The sequence below is a fragment of the Physcomitrium patens genome, chromosome 2, assembly GCF_059467195.1.
Source record: "Physcomitrium patens ecotype Gransden chromosome 2, ASM5946719v1, whole genome shotgun sequence".
Classification (NCBI taxonomy): Eukaryota; Viridiplantae; Streptophyta; class Bryopsida; order Funariales; family Funariaceae; genus Physcomitrium; species Physcomitrium patens.
In genome coordinates, this window is record NC_143411.1 from 24008606 (window position 1) to 24030361 (window position 21756).

Below are 21756 nucleotides of genomic sequence, written 5' to 3' on the forward strand. Positions count from 1 at the left end.
TTTTTTGATAGCTTCAGCTCCCCTGATCATGACTTTTGTAGTTGGTAGGAAACTAGCCTTAACTGCTTTTTGAACAATTGTAATAGAATAAGACTCAGCTCTTTTTCCTTGTATGGCATTATTCTTTGATTTTTGCTCTTTTATTAATTTTTTCATATCACCTTTCTCAAAATTTGTCTTTAAAGGTTCATCTGACCCTGTGAGTCTTATCTTGTCCTCTTTGAAATATACAATATCATCCTTGATTGCACCTTTGTAGCTGTCACTTTCAAAATGCTTATGGTTTGGATTGTCACATCACATACATCTCTCTACAAATCTCTTTGAACCTTCAATTGTCTTTGATGAGTTTGCTATCTAGGATTTCTTCAACTCAATCATTTCTACCTTCAAATCTCATATGCCCTTGATTCATTCTTCAAGTCTACAATTATTAACAATCTTGATCACCTTTTGAAGCGACCCTTGATTTTGAGATGTAGATATTGGTTCCAACTTTGATATTAAATTATAAGTCTTAATCATCTGTTGTTTAGCCAAAAGTCCCACTATCTCTTTTACTAGCTTCCAATTATTTGTAAAACCACTCTCAGATGTCTTGTCTACTAGATAAAAGATAAGCTTGTTTGTAGAATAGATATTAGTTCGTTTTTGTAAGATATTGGTAAAATAAACTAATAGTCGATAGAATAGTCAGTTTAGGAAGACGGATGGTTGATTTAGTTATTAAAATTGGTTATTATAGGATTACGGTTAGAATCTTGAAATCAGTAGCAATTATATAGGAGTTGTAGAAGTTTGTTGGGAGGCCAGACTGTGATAGTCATGAGCAGGGGTTAAGCTTGGTGCTTCCTCTTTGTTTTTTTTTGTTTTCTTTGTTGTTAAAGAGTAATGGATAGTTTTTGAATACTGAGATGTAAGTCTCTCGAATAAATCAGAGATTGATTTATGAGTTATTAATTATGTAATTGGAGTACTGAGTGATTAAATTATATGAGAAGTTATTGAAAGATTGATTATGGATGGAAGATTATGATTATTGTTTATTGAGAGTTGTGTGTGTGTGTTTTGACAGAGGAAGTTTGTGATTATAGGAATTCTGTGAATTCAGTTTGGTTGGAGTGAAGTCTATTATTCTTGGAGTTGGATGGAATTTATTGAATTTTGAGCGGTCTTTTGAGAGTACAAGGTTGCACATTGTGGTTATTAGTTGATGAAGGAATATTGTTACTGGGAGAAAGCATTGTAGTGTTTCTTAGTGTTTTAGTGGTTCGAAATACAATTAATTGTGTGACCCTAACAAGTGAAACACATACGTTTAGTCTTTTCCTATATTCGAATTCTCCTATATAGGTTTATTCTAGAAGAAATTGTAGAATAAGCAAAACGACAACCATATTTTGGCGCCGCTGTCGGGGATATTGACAATAGCATTGAGTGTTAGGAATTAACTGTCAGATGAGTAGATGGAAAATAGGAAGCAAATTCAGTAGTATATAATGAAAGATTATGGTTATTAAGAATGAGAACATTGTAGTAAAGAAAACACACCAGTTAAAAGAAAGATAAGAAAGAGCACAAGCAAGAGAATCATTGCAAAACGAGCAAGAACTCAAGTTAAAAAGAAAGCATCGAAAAAATTAGATTAAGCCATGGTTGCATGCCTGTCGGCATATTCGAGTATATTGAGAAGCTGATCGACATCAAATATTTCAACAATATATATCGTTAAAAAAATTACCAAGAGCACTCGTAGAAAATTTTATCAATAGTCCAGCGTATCTCTTGAGCTCGTTAACTGCAAGTGGAGAAAACATAGAAGAATTGGGTACTCTGTTGGGTACCTTCCCAATAGCGGAAACTATTGATTTTATAAAAATTGGTTCCATAGAATGGCATAAATTGCTTGCCAATAAAGGCAAATTTAGCATATTTTAAAATCCATCATTTTTACCTTTAATTTAATCAATAAAATTATTCAGGGATAATAATAGTAAATTGAGGAGGTTGAAAAGTCTAGAAAAGATAATTGGGAAAGGCAGTGGTAATTTTAATAAGAGATTAAGCGGTACATTGTCTTCTTCAATGGCGATGGGTAGTCCAACGGTTCCAATAGCAGTACAAATGGGTGACATGAGCAATTGCATAATGAACGTGGCTCCATTACTTACTTTTAGGGGATTTTTGGATGCGGATTCTGATCAACATTTGTCTTAGTTTTTAATAGCATGTGTAGCCAATAATGGAAGAAACAAAGATATTTGGTTATGATGGTTGCCATCAACCTTATAGGATATGGCATTTGAATGATACAACTATCAATTAGTGGATCAATTTTTTAATTATGAAGCATTGAAGAATGCATTTTTAATCCATTTTTACCCAATTGGTTTTGAGGATTGACTTCGAGAAAGATTAATAACTAGCAAAATGGGTCTAGAAGAAGAAGTGGAATCGTATTATGGCTGGGTGGCTGATATACTCAATAAGTGGCCAAATCACCAAATACGGGAGACATTTATCTTATCCATATTAATCAATGGTTTGCAACCACCAGAGTTAAAAATGTTTGTGAAGGAAGCTCAACCCGTTACGGTGTTTGCATCGTTTAGTAGAGCCAAGATTTGGGAGGAATGCCATTATGATCAATTTTTAATAGGAGGAGCTACGTTGATTCCAGTTCAAGGCAGTTATCAAAATCCGATTTGAAACGGATCAGTAGGTACTTATCCACGGATGTTAGATACAAGGACCAATTCCAGTGCCAATATTCAGGGACCAGTTAATGTCACCTCATTGCAAGCTATATCACCGAACGTGACAACAGCGTATGTTCTCTATTTTTCATATCAACAATAAGTATTAACTGTGGTAGAGTTATCAATAATGTCAGCCCCAAAAGATTCCAATGAAGCCTTGTTGTTGAACCTGACGAAGAAAATGGAGGAAATGGTTGTCAATATGGCCAAGGATAAGGAGAAGAGGCAAAAGCCTACCAATACTAGAACCAATATTTGATGCAGTAATTGTAAGGACTACGGTCATTTGGTAATAAAATGCCCTTCACCCTCACCAATGATGGGTCAATGTATATTTTGCAAAAGAAAGCACTTAACAGCTAATTGTTGGAATTTGCAAAGGCAACAACAATTCAGTAATCAGACCATAATTCCACCAACTCATTGAGATGTCAATCAAGTTCAATTGGGAAATACTTTGGATGGAATGGAAATCTATCTAATCGATAAAATTGAGCATTTGATAACTTTCAAAGTTCCAATTTTAATCAAGGATCTGCATCAAATCCTCAAAACTACGGAAAGGAGCAGCAGAGGTATCAGCAATATGCTCCACCAGCATCATTGAACCAAGTTTCTTCCATTCTAACGAGACAACTAGGATCATTTTCTAACCCTATATGGAATAAGCCTAGTAGATATATACTAGTGGAGACACCCAATATGCCTGATGGGGGTGCAAGAAGACCACTTCATTGTTTTCATTGCAGACAGATTGGCCATTATGCCAATGAATGTCCCAATCCCAGTGCCAATGATGATTATATGCCAGTTTGTAGAAATTATAAGTAGTCAGGGCATACTTATTAGCAATGTAATGCTCCATTCAATTTCAATAATCAAGATTAGCAGTTCCAAAACCAAGAAAAAATAGAGGAGATAAATCAAGGATCTTAAGATTCTTCGATAAATCGAGTGGAATGTGTCTGAGCCATTTTTACTATGAGTCAGCAAAAAGAAAAAGGACCAATTCCACATTTGGGTGATCCTAAGCAAAGGGCCAATGTGATCCAATTATGGGGATATCCAATCCAGGTCCTGTTACGGATCTCTTACACAGTATGAGACCTGACTCGGTTGGGCTACTCAATGAGGTATCAATTATAGAGGCTTCGGATCCATTTCAAGCTGTTCTATTCTCTATGCCATTCCAAAAAACATCCTTTCTGTTGAAAGATCCTCTGGGTGGCGAGAATTCTAAAGAAGCTCCATGTGCTATTCCAATTCTGAGTCCAGGGCGGAAGAATATCTTATGTCATGGAGTTAAACTCCAACCAATGAAAAGAAAGAGGATATTGGACATTATCCTAAATATGGAATCCTATGACATATTGAAAGATGTGGATGCTAGTCGACCTTCTATTTCTATGAAGCAACTTCTAGCAATCGTACCAAAGTACCGTTCTACATTGAATTCATCGCTAACATGGCATCTGCAACATAATAAGCAAGTATGTGAAGTCAGTTTGAACCCTGATCTAGGTATACCAACCATCGATGTTTCGATTGACGATGTCATGATCTCTAGTGTTTACGTAGATGGTGGTTCTAGTATCAATTTAATGAACACTGATACAATAGATGCTTTATATTTGGAACACTTAGTACCTATGACATTGGTATTACAGATGACAAATCATAGCTGGGTTAAACCAATGTATATTTTATGGAGTGTTCAAATTATAATTACTGGTATTGCATATGCTAATAACTTGATCATCTTTCGGCTACAACGTTCGACTTTATTGTATCTAATTTTATTCAAACAACCCTGATTTTATCAAGCAAAGGCTAAGAACGATTGGGATTGGGGTACTTTGATAATTGACAAGGGCGGCGACAAAATGGTATTACAAATGTATCCAGTACGATATCACAAGGAGTCTCAATTGCTAGCATCTGAATTGACGTCGGATGATGAGCTTAGCTCCAATAATGACACAGTCGCACCAATCACGGAGGTGTCTATGGACGCAACACAATACCTTGGAGTGATATACCAATGTGGAGGTCGGAGAGAATACTTGATATATCCAACAGATTCAAGAAACTCTGAGTATGTTAGTATTGATTGGATGACTAAGTATGATGTGTACCATGTGAGTGCTCTGGACACAAGATTTAGTACTTCGCACATGTCGGACTTATCGATTGATTTTCAACTAGCATGGGGGTTGAGATAGAACATTGCCATTGTACCTTTATGTCAAACTATTAACTTGGCAAGCACAGCAGAACCTCAAACAATTAAGGTCTACGATGGTATTAAGGACCAGGAGTTGACCTGTTGCACAGAATTTTTCTTGCATCATAAGTCCGCTTTTGCTTGGACTTATGTTGATTTAAAGGGTATTCCGACTAACGTCTGTGAGTATCAGATCATTTTAAAGAAGAACTCTAAATCGGTATGACAAACGCAACATCACCTTAATCCTAAATATTTCCTCATGGTAAAAGAGGAATTGGACAAGCTTCTTGTGATTGGTTTTATTTACCCAATACTGAATAGTGAGTGGATTTCTCTAATAGTTATGGTACCGAAAGAGAATGGAAAAATCTACATTTGTCAAGTTTTTTAGAAACTTAATGCGGCCACCAAGAAAGATTATTTTCCATTATCTTTCATGAACAGAAGGTAGATCTAATTATGATATAAGTGTGTTAGGGTGTAGAGGCGGCTGAAAGGATAGTTAGTAGTTATTAATGTGTTTGATGGGACGGAGGTGAGAATTGGACAGTATGGGTAACATGTTGTCATGATCATTGGTAGTAAGACAATAGGAGTGGGGCACCAGTTAGAGGTCATTCTGTGTTGTCGTTCTTGGTTGTTTTCTGACATTGCTATTTCTTGTATTTCTTACGTTTATGAGCGTAGTAGTTCCAGTTAAGACTTTGAGAGAGGGAGCGTCATGGCAATTGAAAGGACAAAGTGAACTATAGACAAAGAGGGCAGTAGCCAAAATCTGAAAACTCGACACACATCAAAACCACCTTCTGTGATAATCGTTACCAATATGGAGCCGATGAAGTTGGATATCTGTTGGATGTCAAAAAAAATAAAAGACTTTTGGAATGCGTAGTTGTTCCAATTTTTACACCTGTCAGATCGCTTACCATCAATTAATGTGTCATTAGTGGAGGAATATATCATGAACTACGACCCGGAGGATGGATTGAGTGTGATTCAAGGACGAATTATCGAGATTAATGGAACAATCCAAGAAAAGGTGTTGTGCCTTCTCATTGGAGAAGTTGCAGTAGGAGCTGATGACTCAAGCGACTTCAATCCAGGAAGATATTTCAAGGGAGGTATGTCGGCCTTTGAGAGGAGTCTAGATTAGAGGACTGCTGAGGCAATTTTACCAGAACTCGTGGAATAGTTCCGTTTTGTAGTGACGCGGTAAAGATTGTACCGACATCCCACATATATGTCCAAACACTTATTGTATGCAGCGATAGCGGTGCTGGAAGGGATGGTGTTCAACTAGGCAGCGTACATAGCCACTCGTATTCATGCGGAGATAGGAACAAAGTAGAAATTGGAGAAATTCACTTATTTGCTTTGTTCTTAGTATGTATATGCTGTGATCACGCACACATTGCGTCAAAGAATGCCAGTAGAGGAAAGTCCTACACCAATGTCAGTGCCTCTGTAGAGAGAACAAAATTTGTTGGTATAGAATGTCAATACAGTAGATGTAATACACGAAATTGGAGAATCAAGTCGTATAGTGGTACAAGGGGTCGATCTAGTTATTGAATCAAAACGGGTTCTAGTTTGTTTAGAGATGGAAGAGGAGAATGAAATCCCAATTTTGATGGATATTAATCAATTGGCGTTTCTATAAGGTTGATTGCCCAAAGAAATATCTCTTAAGAATGCTTTATTGAAGTACATTTCACAAATACATTATATGGTGCGAGCATTAGATGTAGAGGGCAGTAGCAAACGAGATTTAGAGGACAGTAAGAAGGTGATATCAAAACAAAACTGAAGAATTGAAGAGCAAGAACGGACGATAAATAAAATTGGAGAATCCAAGCTGGTATTGGAGTAGAAATGGATTCACCAATATGAGTCTTGGATGAAAGAAAAAGAACACATCTTATAGATTGTGAAAGGACAATGGGACGAATTGATCCAGAATTGCAAGACATGGGATTTGGAACGAGAGAAATTCAAATGCTAGTTGGAGGTAGAAAGAGACAAGGCAAAGTTATTGACGAGAGAGAAAGAAGCATTGAGTGACCAATCCAAATGTGAAATATAGAAGTTGAGGTTCGAAATCAAAGTTTTACAAGCTGAGGTGATAAAATTGATAGAAGAGTTAACAGTGAGAACCCAGTCTCAAGTGTCAATTGAAGATGTTCTAAAATGGATGAGTCAGCAACAACATCAGTTGGAACTCCATGATGCCTAGATCTTGAAACTGGAGGCTCAAGTTTGTGAATTGGGTGAGTATAATGAAGATCTATCAAACTAGTTGAGGAAGGAGCCAATGGACGGATTGGAGGAGGAAGAAAATTTGAATTTAGAACTAGAATCAATAGAACTTACATTCGATAATGCAGCAAATGATTAATTAGGTGGGCGAGAGGAACTAGTAATTTTATAGAATTTTGTTAAGTAGTTTTTAGATAGATATCCATTGTGTGTTTACGAGGATGCTGCATAGATAGTAGTGGAGCTATATATAATAGATATTAGTTTGTTTTTATAAGATATTGGTAAAATAAAGTAATAGTCCATAGAATATTCAGTTTAGGAAGACGGATGGTTGATTTAGTTATTAAAAGTGGTTATTATAGGACTACGGTTAGAATCTAGAAATCAATAGCAATTATATAGAACTTGTAGAAGTTTGTTGGGGGACCAGACTATGATAGTCATGAGCTGGGGTTAAGTTTGATGCTTCCTCTTTGTTTCTTTGTTTTCTTTATTATTGAAGAGTAATGGATAGTTTTTGAATACTGAGAATTGAGTCTATGGAATAAATCAGAGATTGATTTATGAGTTATTGATTATGTAATTGGAGTACTGAGTGATTGAATTATATGAAAATTTATTGGAAGATTGATTATGGATGGAAGATTATGATTGTTGTTTATTGAGAGTTATGTATGTGTATTTGGACAAAGGAAGTCTATGATTACAAAAAATTTGTGAATTCAGATTAGTTGAAATAAAGTCTATTATTCCTAGTATTGGATGGAATTTATTGAATTTTGAGCAGTCTTTTAAGAGTGCAGGATTGCACATTGTGGTTATCAATTGATGAAGGAGCATTGTTACTAGGAAGAAGTATTGTAGTATTTCTTAGTATTTGAGTGGTTCAAAATATAATTAATTGTGTGATCCTAACAAATAAAGCTCATGTGCTTAGTCTTTTCCTATGTTCAAATTTTCCTATATAGATTTATTCTAGAAGGAATTGTAGAATAAATAAAATAAAAATCACATTGTCTTCCAAATATTCATCAGCTGCTTGCAAGAATAACTCAATTTTTTTTGTTTCTAATAGTTACTTCTCTTGTCGTGGTAATTATTAAAATTTATTTTCAAATTCCCTAATTATTTCATTTGGAACCAATTGATTCCCTGGCCTTTGTTCAAAAAAAGTCTATTTTGTCATTCTTTTTGAATCTTCCTCAAAAAACTCATCTTTCAAGAGTTCTTCAAATTTCTTCCATAACATAGTTTCAGTATGTAACTCTTGTACCCTTTCCCTCATTTCTGGTATCTCTCCCAAATCAAAGGTAGTGATCATTTTCGTTTCTAAAACTCGATGCACTTCCATTTCACATGTGTAAATCTCTAAAACTAGGTGATATTCCTCCCATCAAACCTCCCAATTTTATCCACTACGACTTGTAAAGCTTTGGTGGTATTCCTATCCTCTTGATGCACATGTTGCCTTTCTTCCATAAATTGAGCAAATGCCTTAAATAAATCATAGGCACCCATTCTTCTTGATAATCCAAACCCTGGATTTTGATCCTCCATTTCAACTTGTTGAGATAATTAGTGCCTTAAGGCTCTCTCAATGGAAGCATTAATATGTTGGGTTAGAAAGAATTTGTTTCAAAAAAATGTTAGCCTTCTAGCTGTCATCAATCATTCAATTAAGCTTCAAAATAAGGAAAGTCCTAATTTTTTATATAAATTTTCTCTTTTTGAGAAATTACACCAAATAAATAAGCCTCAAGTAACCAACAACATCCTAAATATGATAAAATCCTCTAAAACCTTGTATATCCTTATGTAGAAATTTTTTCAAACTTCAACAGCTCATATCTCCTAATTCGACCGTCCAAACAAACTCAAATTTTACATGAGGTACTGATATATTTTTATTAACTTCTACAACAAATTTCAACTACAAATTTATTGCGGATCTTGAGATATCTTGAAAATCCTAACAGTCGCTTCAAACCCTTGTCTTTATACACCAACGTGCAATTTTCTTTATATCTCACAAAATATAAAATCATATTCCACAAAATTTATATGTATAGTTTTTTAACACAAAATGTTACCTTCTCCAAAAAGTTTGAGCCAAAAATTTGTCTGAAAACTCAAGTTATGACTCCAACCATTACTATAAGCAAAACCGCTTACTTACTACCTTTGATTTGGAAGTGCGACCTTAAACTCCTTATAATTCCTTTATATGAACTCGAAAGCAATAATTTTTTCATAAAAGATATAGGCCTTAAAATCGCCATTCCATTCATACCTTCTGATCTTCAAAAGCTACTGTACAACTCTTCATATCCTCAAAAGAATAATAATATATCTTAAATTAACACCTTAACTTCAAATGGCTATAACTTCTTCACCCTAATTCCAAATCTTCTAATTTTTATACACAAATTGTATTTCAAATCCTAAAATTTACAACTCTAGCTTTTTATTTCGAAATGCCCTCTTTGAAGTCACCAAAACCCTTGTTAAGATCGTTGGCAGCCTCCTCAAAGTCCATTGGGCATGGTATTCGACCAATAGTGATGAAGTTCCCCATTCCTTGCCTTCATTTGATCATGCCTTGCTTTCATCCCTCCCAATTAGCCTCCTACTAGTTTAGATTTTCATCCTTAGACTTCCACCTTCTCCCAAGGCTTCATACTAAATATTTAGGTCCTATATATATATATATATTTTTTTTTTTTTAATGTCAAAATCAAAAGAAGTAAAGAAACAAAGTAAATTTTTTTATACCAACTCCTTTTAATTTAATCTAATAGCTACTATAACACACATCTAGATTTATTAACATATAATATGTTTTAACTAAATTTTACATACTGTAAGCATTTACAGTATGACAACGGCATCGACATACATTAATGGAGAAGGATGATAAAAATCTCCATTCTGATTGACTAAAAATCATATCCAATGGACTTTAAGGAGGCTGCCGAAGGCTTTATTAGAGATTAGGATTATTCTTTTGGAGCCATTTAAGCTTTGAAGGTTAAGATCAGTAAGTTTAGATTTTTGGCTATAGTTTTGGTACAAATTTTATATGATTTGGAGTTTATATGAAAGAGATATGGATGCTTAAAGTTAAGGTGTTGATTTTGTACCTACTATTAGTCTTTTGGACATAACACTCTCATATTGTGATACAATTATATAGTAAAAATATGACTAAAAATAATTTTTTAATTAATATTCTATTATATTAATTTAACAAGAATTTGAAATATTTCAATATGGCTTTTATGAAAGTCTCTTAGTCAATTTTCTTATCTTAATAGCAAGTTAATATAAGTTAGTTAGTATTTTTACCTTCTAGGATATAGAAACTTTTTTACTACCTTAGAAAAGCCATAAATTATTAAAATCAGGAAAGAAGAGATAAATGGTTGATATGGTTGATACTAGGGTCAAGTTGAGGGTAGGATTGGACAAAAAAATCCTTAAGATAGATTAGATTGAATCTCGGGGGTCGACCATTTGTGAGACAGAGTTGAAATCAAATCTTTGGTTACTAAAATGACTGCCTAGGATAAATTAGGGATTCATTTGAAGATTGGAGATTAGGATTTGAGACCTAGATTGAACCTCTTTTCATAGGCATATAATTTTTTTTTGTAGAATTTTTGAAAACTAAGCAATAATTGTTCAAGATCAGGGTTTATATTGGTGATTTAGATTTTATATAATATAATTAGGGCTAGCAATTTTGGCTAGTTCGTGTATTTAGTGTAATATCTATAGTTCAAAATTTGATACTATTTGGATTATTAGGTTTTCTAAGTGTATACAAAATTTTGTAATAATCTAATAGTGTGGTTTAGAGATATCTAATTTTCAGCAGAAGAGGGTTTTGGAAGATGCTAGTGTGAGGTTGGATGGGATTTCTATGATATCTAGAGATCTATATTTTGGATTAAGATAAAATTTGGCATAGTGTTGAAGGACTTAAAGGTCAAGTTGTATACCAATTTTGAGTCAAAGTTAATAGTTAAAGAAGGAGAAATCATTACTAGAACTTTTGCTTTACTTTTCAAGTTAGTGGCTGAATGATATGAGTGTAATTTTTGGAGGTTTTTTTCACAATTTTTAAGTTATATTAGATTCAAAAATTCTTGAGCATATAAAAGACTTACATTAATAATTATATGAAAAATTTTAGATCAAATGGATAGTTAGATAAGAAGTTACAACTTATTAAAGCTCACCGACTAGGATTGGGACTTATCAAAAAAGTCTTAATTGCTTAAATATGAAAGTAACAAGGTAATTGAGGTTTATGTGTGATTGAGGCTACTAAGAAGAAAGTTTTTTAGCACTTTTGAATTAAAATTTGGATTTTATTCTTCTCATATGAGTGAAACCTATTAGGATTTTTTGGATGTTTGTGAAATACAACCTCAAATTTAAAGGTAGTAATTGATCCGATTTACTAGTGATTGGTTTTTGAGCTATATCTTGAGCAATTTTACAAGATTTTGGGTCAAAAATTTCTAAAGTGTGTATAATCATGTAAATAAACTCTATGCATAAATATTGTAGTATTTACATTTTGAATTTTTGAGATATGAGAAAAATAGTATTTGAATGCTTGTAAATTAGGGTTAAGAGTATCTTCTAGGATTTTTAAGATATCAAAAGGTTGATAATAGATTTATAATTCATTTTATTTTTAATAAAGCTTAAGGATAGAATCTATATAATATAGAAATTTAAAAAAATTGAATAGTTGAATGAAGAGATATAATTTTTTAAAGTTCAAGGTAAAAATATCTTTTGTGGGAAGAAAATATTTTGAAAGGTTTTATTATAATTTGAGCTTTTGTACATAACAAAGGAATTTTTGGAAGCTAAGACATTGTATATAAGCCAAAATTAAACTCTCTTTTAGCTAAATACGTTGTGTATTTCTAGATTACAAATCATGCCATACAAAAATGTGGAAGTGGATGTACATTCTTGATAGTCTATTTATTGAGGCCTTGATAATCAATATAAAGTCAAAGTCCACCATCTTTTTTAGGATAAAAAACTATAAGTAATCTCTATGATAATGTACTTTTTTGAATGAGATTCTTCTCTAAGAATTCATCTAATGGCTTTTATAACTCTTCAAGTTCATTTGGTGTTAGGTGATTAATTGATCAACTTGCTAGTTTGGCCCTAGGCACTAATTCTATTTAGAAGAGGGCACCTCCATCAAGTAACACGCCACTAGGTAAGTTGGTTGGAAAGACATCCAAATATTCATGTATGAGTTGTTTTATCCCTTCTACTCTTTTGGTTGTCTTTTCCACTACTAAGGCAAGATTCAAAACCACCACATATATCAATTATTTATGTTATATTTATTTCTTCATAAAATTCATTCTTATGAACAAACTCTTAGTTATAAATTATTTTATTATTCTACTCAATACAAGTGTACAAAGAGTCTTTAAGTATTTTCTATCCTTGAAAGAAATTATCCTTACTAGCTAATCAACTTGTTTATTTTTCACCTCTAGCAATGGCATATCAAGTATAACATTATATCTAAAATTTGCTACTTTAAACTTCTCCCTCAAGACATAAGTATTACTTAGCCTTATGATATCTTCTTTAGTTATCTCATTCAATACATTTTTTTGATCATCTACTAGATATATACTTCTTCTTTGATCACATTTATTTTAATTCCAAGTCCGTTGATAATTGAAGTCAAGATGCAATTTTTTGTAGAGCTGCAATCTATAAGAACTTGACATGATAGTCTTTTTAGTTGACTTGTTTGACACACCAGTCTATCCTTTTGATAGTTATCTGAGGCCATGCTATTTGTCTCTAAGAAATAATAACTATCTCTAACACTAGCTTTTAGTGCCTTTATTGGAGAGCTTCATTTTCTTGCTCTACTTTTTCATCAATTTGGTGGCCCTTGAAATTGTAAATCCATCGTGATTTCTTAGTGCTTGAACGTTGATGTTTTGAGCAATCTCTAATCTAATAGTTTGGTTCTCGACAATAAAAGTATAGACCCTTTTGTGCCAATATTTGTTATCTTTGTGGTGTCAGTGGTCCTTGCAAAGCATCAATCTCTATCAACATTTATTGTTGGAACACAATATAGGCTAGTGGCATAGAACTTTGTATTATAGGTTATATTCTATAATTTCTAAAATCTACGATATCCACTGTCTCTACAATCTTAATTGCCTCCTCAAATATTTGTAGATTCTTTAATTCTACCTCTTGCTCAATCACAAGTTTCAATCTTTGTACAAATTGATCTATCAACTTTGCTTGTGAGATGTTGCTAATTTGAAGATATAAGGTGTAACAAAGTATAGATAAGATAATTATATAGATAGTTAGAACCATAGAAGTTTCTAAAATTGAAATTAGATTAGTGGATCAAGTAGGATCTACTATAGAATATTCTAGAAAGAATTTAGAGCAATTATTTAGGTGTAGCATACCATGGAACCTTCTAAAAATGGTATTTAATGTAATTATCTATATAAGGCCCACTACCTAAGAACATTCTCGAAAGTCCAAGGTGGTAGGACAAGGTATAAATAAGACTAGCTAAGGCCTTTTGAGGCATCTGGTCAAGTATGGCTTCAGAATATTTTTCTTAATAAAGTTTGATTTTACATCTTTTTGTTTTGTTCAGTTTTCATTCAGTCAATTTGTCTTTCATGTACTATTTTGTTTAGTTCTATTTAATTTTTTTCCAGTCTATTTTGTTCCATTTAGTGATGAGATTTTTTGTTAAGGACCATATACAAGATAAAAATTCAAGACCAAAGAATGGAGTTAACTCAACATTAAAACAACTACTAGATACAAGGTAAGAAGATCCTAGTTAGACTACAAGAAGTAAGTTGTCGAGACTGAGGATCCCCTCAGTTTTAATTCCAATATATACTAGGTCCTAAGAAGCTTCTTAAGAAGTTTCTATGAGACTTGTGAATAAAGTAAGCCTAAGATCCTTCTTCAGTAACTTTCTAAATCATCTAAAGCTTTTGAGAACCTTCTAGAACCTCCTATGACCTTCTAGAACTTTCTTAGAATCTATTGGAAGCTCTTACCTTTTGGAACCTTCTAAAACATTCAAGAGCCTTCTTAAAACCTACTGGTCCCTTTAGAAACCTTTTGGAACTTTATAGAACCTTTTGGAACCTTCTTTAGTTATATGTCCATGACATCATATCTTCTTCTAGCTTTGAGATCTCCGAAAAGAAATATTGTAATAAGCTAGTAAATGCTTAAGAAGTTGAAGATCTATCACTATTCTAAATATTTGATAACAACTAACTCTTGAGAGGTTGCTTCCTCTTCTTCTTTATGAGGCCAAAAATTAAGAAACTTTATAATAAAGCCATCTTATCAAGCTACTGTTCTTTATTTTGTCACTTTTGGTCTAAATGGATGTTCTTAATAGAACCTTCGAATCTTTATTTGTACATTTATAAGGTTGCCAAGTGGTTTCCACGTGTAATTGTTGATATCATATCTGTTGTTAGGATAGAAAGAGTTTGCCTCAAGAAAGCACTAGGCTTTAGGCTATCACTAATTGCTCAATCAAACTTCAAAATAACAAAAGTCCTAAGTTTATATATAAAATTTCCCTTTTGGAGCAAATACACCAAATACATAAGTCTCAAGTAACCAACAATAGCCAAAATATGATAAAATCCTCTAAAACCTTGTATATCCTTATGTGGAAATTTTTCTAAACTTCAATACCCCATATCTCCTGATCCAACCATCTAAACTTATTCAAATTTTATATGAAGTATTAATATATTCATATCAACTGTTATAACAAATTTCAACTACAAATTCAATATGGATCTTAAAATATCACCAAAATCCTAACAATAGCTTTAAGCTCTAGTTTTTATACACCTACATGCAATTTTTTTCATATCTTACAAACTAAATACCCAAATGCCACAAAGTTTGTATGTATAATTTCTTAATATAATTATCTATGTGTTTTAAAAGATTTGAGCCAAAAATTCTTTTAGAAATTCAAGATATGGCTCTAACCATTATTATGAACAAAATCTCTTACTTACTACCTTTGAATTGGATGCACTGATTTCAACCTTCTATAACTTCTTCATCTAAATTCCAAATTCATTAAATAATATATGAAAAGTATAGTCAAAAAAGTTTTCTCTCCAATCCTAGTTGCCAATCTTTTGTTGCTCTCTATAAACGTATGTTATGCCCCAAGAGTGACAGTAGATATAAAATTGACACCTTAACTTTGATCTTCAATAACTCCTTCAAAAAATATCCAAATAACAAAAAATTTGCATCCAATTTGTACTCACAATCCTAAACTTGATGATCTTAGCCTCCAAAGTTCGAATGACTTTGAAAAAAAAACCCTAATTCCTAATAAGGCCTCGGGCAGCCTCCTTGAAGCCCATTGGGTATAGCCTTTGACCAATAGGAATGAAGATCTCCATTCCTTGTCTTCATTCAACCATGCCTTATTTTCATCTCTCCCAATAAGCCTCCTACTAGTTAAGATTTTCATCTTTAGGCTCTAATCTTCTGTCAAGGCTTCATACTAAACATTTAGATCCTATAATTTTTATAAATGCTATAATAAAAAAAGATAAAACTCAAAATAAAGTTTCTTAGATCTAGTTTCTTTAAATTAATCTATTAACCATTCTAACATACATCTAGATTTATTAACATATAATATATTTTAATTAATTTTTACATACTATAAATTTTTATAATATGATACCATGCAAATAGATTAGATATTCAAGCCTTCAATGTCTTATCTTTGAATCTAATATATCTTCTACTTCAAATTCAACATGATCATTGATTTCAACCATAGGAGGTGGTGGTTGTTTGTGACTTGGTATGTTTGATTCTTTATACCTTTCTGTAAAATAGATATTAATTTATTTTTGAAAGATATTGATAAAATATATTAAAATTTCATATAATAGGAAATTTAGGAGGACAGATGAGTGATTTAGTTATTAAAAGTGGTTAATTACAGAATTACAATTAGAATCTGGAGAATGAGAAGAAAATATATAGGAGTTGTAGAAGTTAATTAAGGTGCCATCACTGTGATAGTTGTGAGCCGGGATAAGCTTGGTGCTATTTCTTTTCTTTTGTTTGTTATTTTCTTTGAATAAGAGGATTGAAAGTTTCTGAATATTGTAAAAAGAATTATGGAATAGAAATGTGATTGGTATTATTTGAGAAGAAGAAAGATTGAATGCTGAGATCTGATTGTAGTTTAGCAGAGAGAATGAGTCTGTGTTTGTATCAAACACCGTAATGTGAATGGCAGTTCTGTGTGAAGAATTCCAGTGATTGGAATGAGGGTAATTGTGAGCTGAAAGCTGTGAGGGCGCAGTATTATACTTGGAGATTATGAAGGTGAATATATTGGTAGAAATAGCAGTTATTAGTATGACTGAATTGCTGTAAGGAAGAGATCGATAAGGTGAAGGAAGAGATTATAGTTTCCTTGTGTGTTTAGATATTGGAAATAGAGATGATACATTCAGGAGGTAATTGATTGTGTGACCTTAACGTGAACGCTCAAGCAACTAGTTATTCCTTGTGTACGAATCCCCCTATACGGATTTATTCCCATTAGAATAAATTAGAATAAGTAAAACAAGCAATCACATTTTGGTGCCATTGCCGAAAAGTCATAATAGCTTTGAATGTTACAAATTAATTACCAAACGTGTGAGAAAATTGGCAATGGAAGACGATTTCAGTAGTATTTGAAGCAAGATTATGGTTAATAAGAACGAGAGCATTGCATCGAGGAAAATAAATCAGTTGAGAGAAAGATAGGAAAGAGCGCAAGGAAGGAACTTACTTAGAGAGGAGCAAGAACGTAATCTTAAAAAGAAGCATCAACAGAATTGGATTTAACCATGGTTGCAAGCTAGTCGGCACATCCGAACATATCAAGAACTGAACAAACTTTTAATTCTGTAATTGTATGTATCGTTAGAAAAACTGCCAAGAATACTCGTGGAAAATTTTATTAACATTCCAGTGGAAATCTTGGGGCCATTAATTGAAAGAGAAGGAGACATAGAAGAATTTGGTACTCCATTGGATATTTTTTCAATAGGGGGTACCGCTGAAACGAGCAATAGTGGCTCTTCAGATTGGCACAAATTGGTTGCCAATAAAGATAACTATATTATATTACAAAATTTGATAAGGTGAAGGAAGAGATTATAGTTTCTTTATGTGTTCAGATATTAGAAATAGAGACGATATATTCAAGAGGTAATTGATTGTGTGACCCTAACGTGAACGCTTAAGCAACTAGTTATTCCTTGTATTCGAATCCTCTTATACGGATTTATTCCCATTAGATTAATTTGGAATAAGTAAAATGAGCAATCATATTTTGGCGCCGCTGCCGAAAAGTGATAATAGCTTTGAATGTTATGAATTAATTACCAAACGTTGTCGTATTACGTGCTTTCTTGCTCGAGAATGCACCGGGCGTCTGGTTGTAGAAGGTAGTATGGAGATTCACCGATAGTCAAGCAGTCTATCAGTTTTGACTACTGAAGTATAAATGACTGCAACAATGTATCGTAAATCTATACGGATGCTCTTCGACTGCTTGTCGAAGTCCTTTTTGCCCTAGCCGGTAGGTCTCTAAACGTTACAAAGAACCCCGAACAACCCAAACTGTTAATCTTCAATACCGCTTTGTACTTACGATCTTGTATCCACTGACTGTCTTGTTAGATTAACCCAATAAATTTCATTCACTCCGCATACTCAATCCTATAGACACCCTTTTAATCCTTCAATCACAGACGTAACTCGATTTCACAAAATAGTCAAGAGTATTCAAACCCACTTCATTAAAAATCTCGATTCACCATTACAATACTGACTTCAGCAGCGATTGCCTTAGTCTTCCCAAAACTCTACGAAGAAGAAAAATCCAAATTCTATGTCTTTCCTTCCCCGACTTGAAGCATGAAGCCCCTCTCTCTAATCCCCTTGATCTTCAAAAACCTCCAATGAAAACCGAACTAGTAACCTTGCAAAAGCTTTCTGCCGCTCCACCCATTCCCCTTCAAACTTATTCTCCCTCTAACCTTATCCTCTTGAATTCCTTCAATCTTCCGTCTTGGATCCGAAATTGGCTCTCGCCATCAAGGCTTAGATCCGAAATTGGCTCTCGCCATCAGAGCTTTTTTCCCCTCTATTTTTACCTTTAAGAGATCCTTTTACCGAAAACAACGTTCCCTGAAATGGCACAGAGAACAGGACAGCCGGAAACAGAATTGAAACCCCGTAATCGGGACCACATTGAGTCGCCCGACCAATTCAGGTCTCATATTGGGTAAGATGCCCGTAATAACCTGGATGTTCCCGTAATTGAGTCTGCATTGGGTTGCCCGGCTAATTCAGGTCTCATATTGGGTAAGAGGACCCAGATTGGATTCTCGAAATTGGATCCAATTGGCTCTTCGAACTCTTCGTGTGAATTGGTCCTTCTCTTCCTACTGACTTCCGTTATTGGAATTGAATGGAGCATTTCAGTATGCCCCGAATGACTGTAACGGGGTGACTGAACCTGGCCACTCAGTATTTGTACAGGAGTTGGTCGATGCTGCCAATATTCGAGGTAACTGAATATTAATAAAATTCCTTTTTCTTTTTATTTTCACTGTATACTCGTGTTACAACACGACATCCACCCCCTTTGAACCTGTGCATCCTCCGGTATGCACCAATTTACCCAATTGCTGTTTGATTCAGAATATATCCTCTACATCTTTGTCCAGTTCGTCTTCGTTACCTTCATTATCCAAATCACTTTCATCTTCTTGCTGCGGAATCTCTATACCTTCATTAAGGTCTTCCATATTCATCTCTGCGTATCTTCGTTTAAATATTTTTACTCGCTTCCCTGCAATTGGTATTTTCAATTTTGTACCATCTAACTCCCGTATGAGTAAGTCGCATTATCATGAACTGTTGTTACCACATATGGTCCAAACCAACGTTTTGAGAATTTCCGCAAAGTACTATGTTGATTATCCAGACTATTGTCATAAACAAGTACCCAGTCACCTTCCTCGATTGCTTTTGGTCTCAATCGATGTTGCTTATCGAATCGCGCCTTGTTTTGTAACCTTGCTCTTTTTAACCTTCCTAATGCTATCTGGACATCTTCCGTTCTTTGCTCCAATTGTCGAATCCTAATAGCCAGAAGTTCTTCTCTTGTCAATCCATCTTCCCATGGTAGCATACTCCAAGTAAGTACCTTTTCTTCAATCAGCATAATTGGTTTTTGACCTGTCATAAGTTCTACTGGCATATATCCTGTCACCGAGCTATGTGTTGTTCGATCAGCCCATAATGTAAATGACAAAAGCCGTGGCCACTCTTTAACTTTCCTATTACAAGCTTTAACCAATGCTTTCACAATCGGTGGGTGATCACGTACGCTTTTTGCATTCCCTTTTGGATTATAAGCAGTAGTCAGTGATAGTTTAACTCCACATCTTTCAAAGAACTTACGAGCTTCTTGTGCATTTAATTCTCCACGATCTGCAGTGATTTTTCCTACACACCCGTAATGGCAAATGACATCTTCAAGCAAAAACCTACAAATCCCCTCTGTAGATTTTGTCCTCAATGCTCTTCCTTCTACTTGATTTGATAAATCTTCACGAGCTAAAACCAAATATCTCATCTGCCATAACCCAACCGGCATAATAACCAAATCAACAACCCATTTAAAATGAATAGCCAGAGGATACGTAGGATGAAGACCATCTCGATGTCGGATATTAGAATACGATTGACAGATTTCACATGACTCTACAAATGAGAGCACATCTCGATACATATTTTTCCACCAATATCGTTCCTTGAGTTTAGCAAAAGTAGCCCAGATTCCTCTATGCCCTGCCCATAAACTATCATGAAACTCCTTTAATAATTTTAGTTTTTCTTCCCTTTTGCCCATCACTCGTTGTGGCATCCCAATTCCTTTCTTCGGTCTCTTCCATAAGAATCCATCTCGAAGTAAAAATCCATATGCTTTTTTTCTTATTTGTTTGAATTTTTCTGTAGACCAATTCTCCTGTTTAGTCAAGATATTCAAATAATGACCAATATCCAATAATTCTCATTCATAAGATTCTTTAAAAAATAGCTTGTCTTCTCTGTTGAAATTTGATATTGAATAGAATTTCAATCCGACATCATCAATGTCTTCAACCATTTCGTCCTCCCTCTCGTATCTTGCTCGAGATAGCATGTCTGCTACTAAATTGTCCTTCCAAGTCATATGCTTAAATTCTGGATTTAGTGACTTAATATAAGCAATCCATCTCAACATTGTAATATCTGGCATTGAACAGTTAATAATCATTCCAAGCAATGGCAAGCAATCTGTTTCAATTACTACTACTGCCCCAATCAAATAGTCCTTTTTAGCTTTCACAGCCAAAACGACTCCCCAAAGTTCTCTTTTGACTTGCGAATATGCACGCTGACGAATACTTAAAACTTTAGCCCCAAATCGAACTGCAAATCTACTCCCATTCGAATCATCTTGACCCACCGCCCATCCAACGGCAATTGGACTAGCGTCTACAGTAAGAATCACTGGTCTATTGCACTTATAATCAACCTTCCTCAATATTGGAGGTGACATCAATAATTTCTTCAATCTTTGCATTGCCTGAATATGCCTTTCTTCCCATTTAAATCGGTAACCCTTGCATAACAGTTCATATAATGGATCCGCTATGTGAGCAAAATGAGGGATCTAGATTCGATAAAATACACATGCACCCAAAAACCTGCGAACCTCTATTAAAGAATCACAATCCTCTTTCATCCTTCTAATTGCATTAACTTTAGTCGGATCTGGTTTTCTTCCGTAAGATCCACATAAATGTCCAACAATTACAACCTCTCGCACTCCAAATACGGACTTCATACCCGATAATGTAAGATGAACTTCTCCAAGCCGAGTTAAAATCTTTTCACAATCTTGTATATGATCAACAACATATCTGCGACACCCCCTCGTATCTAAAGTTTCATCCTTGTCTCCTTCTCTGCACCCTTTTATAGGAACATCATCCAGAAAAGGCATAGTCTTTTCCGGAATAAAATCTCTCAATACCTTATTCATCCCATTCATCATATGGGCAACTGAGTTGGTCGCGCCTTGAGGAAGAGTGCACATTCTAACCAATCCAAGCGGTGTCCTCATCGTTGTCATATCTCTACTTCCTTCGGCAAGTTGAAATTGATCATAACTTGAATACAAATCACCCATTGAATAGATCGCCCTTCCAGCAAACGATTCAGCAAATTCATCCACAATAGGTCCAATTCCTGCATTCCTGACAGTTACAGCATTCACCGGTTGCATATCTTGAATAAACCGTAGTGACCCATTCTTCTTAGATACCGTAAACCATCGAC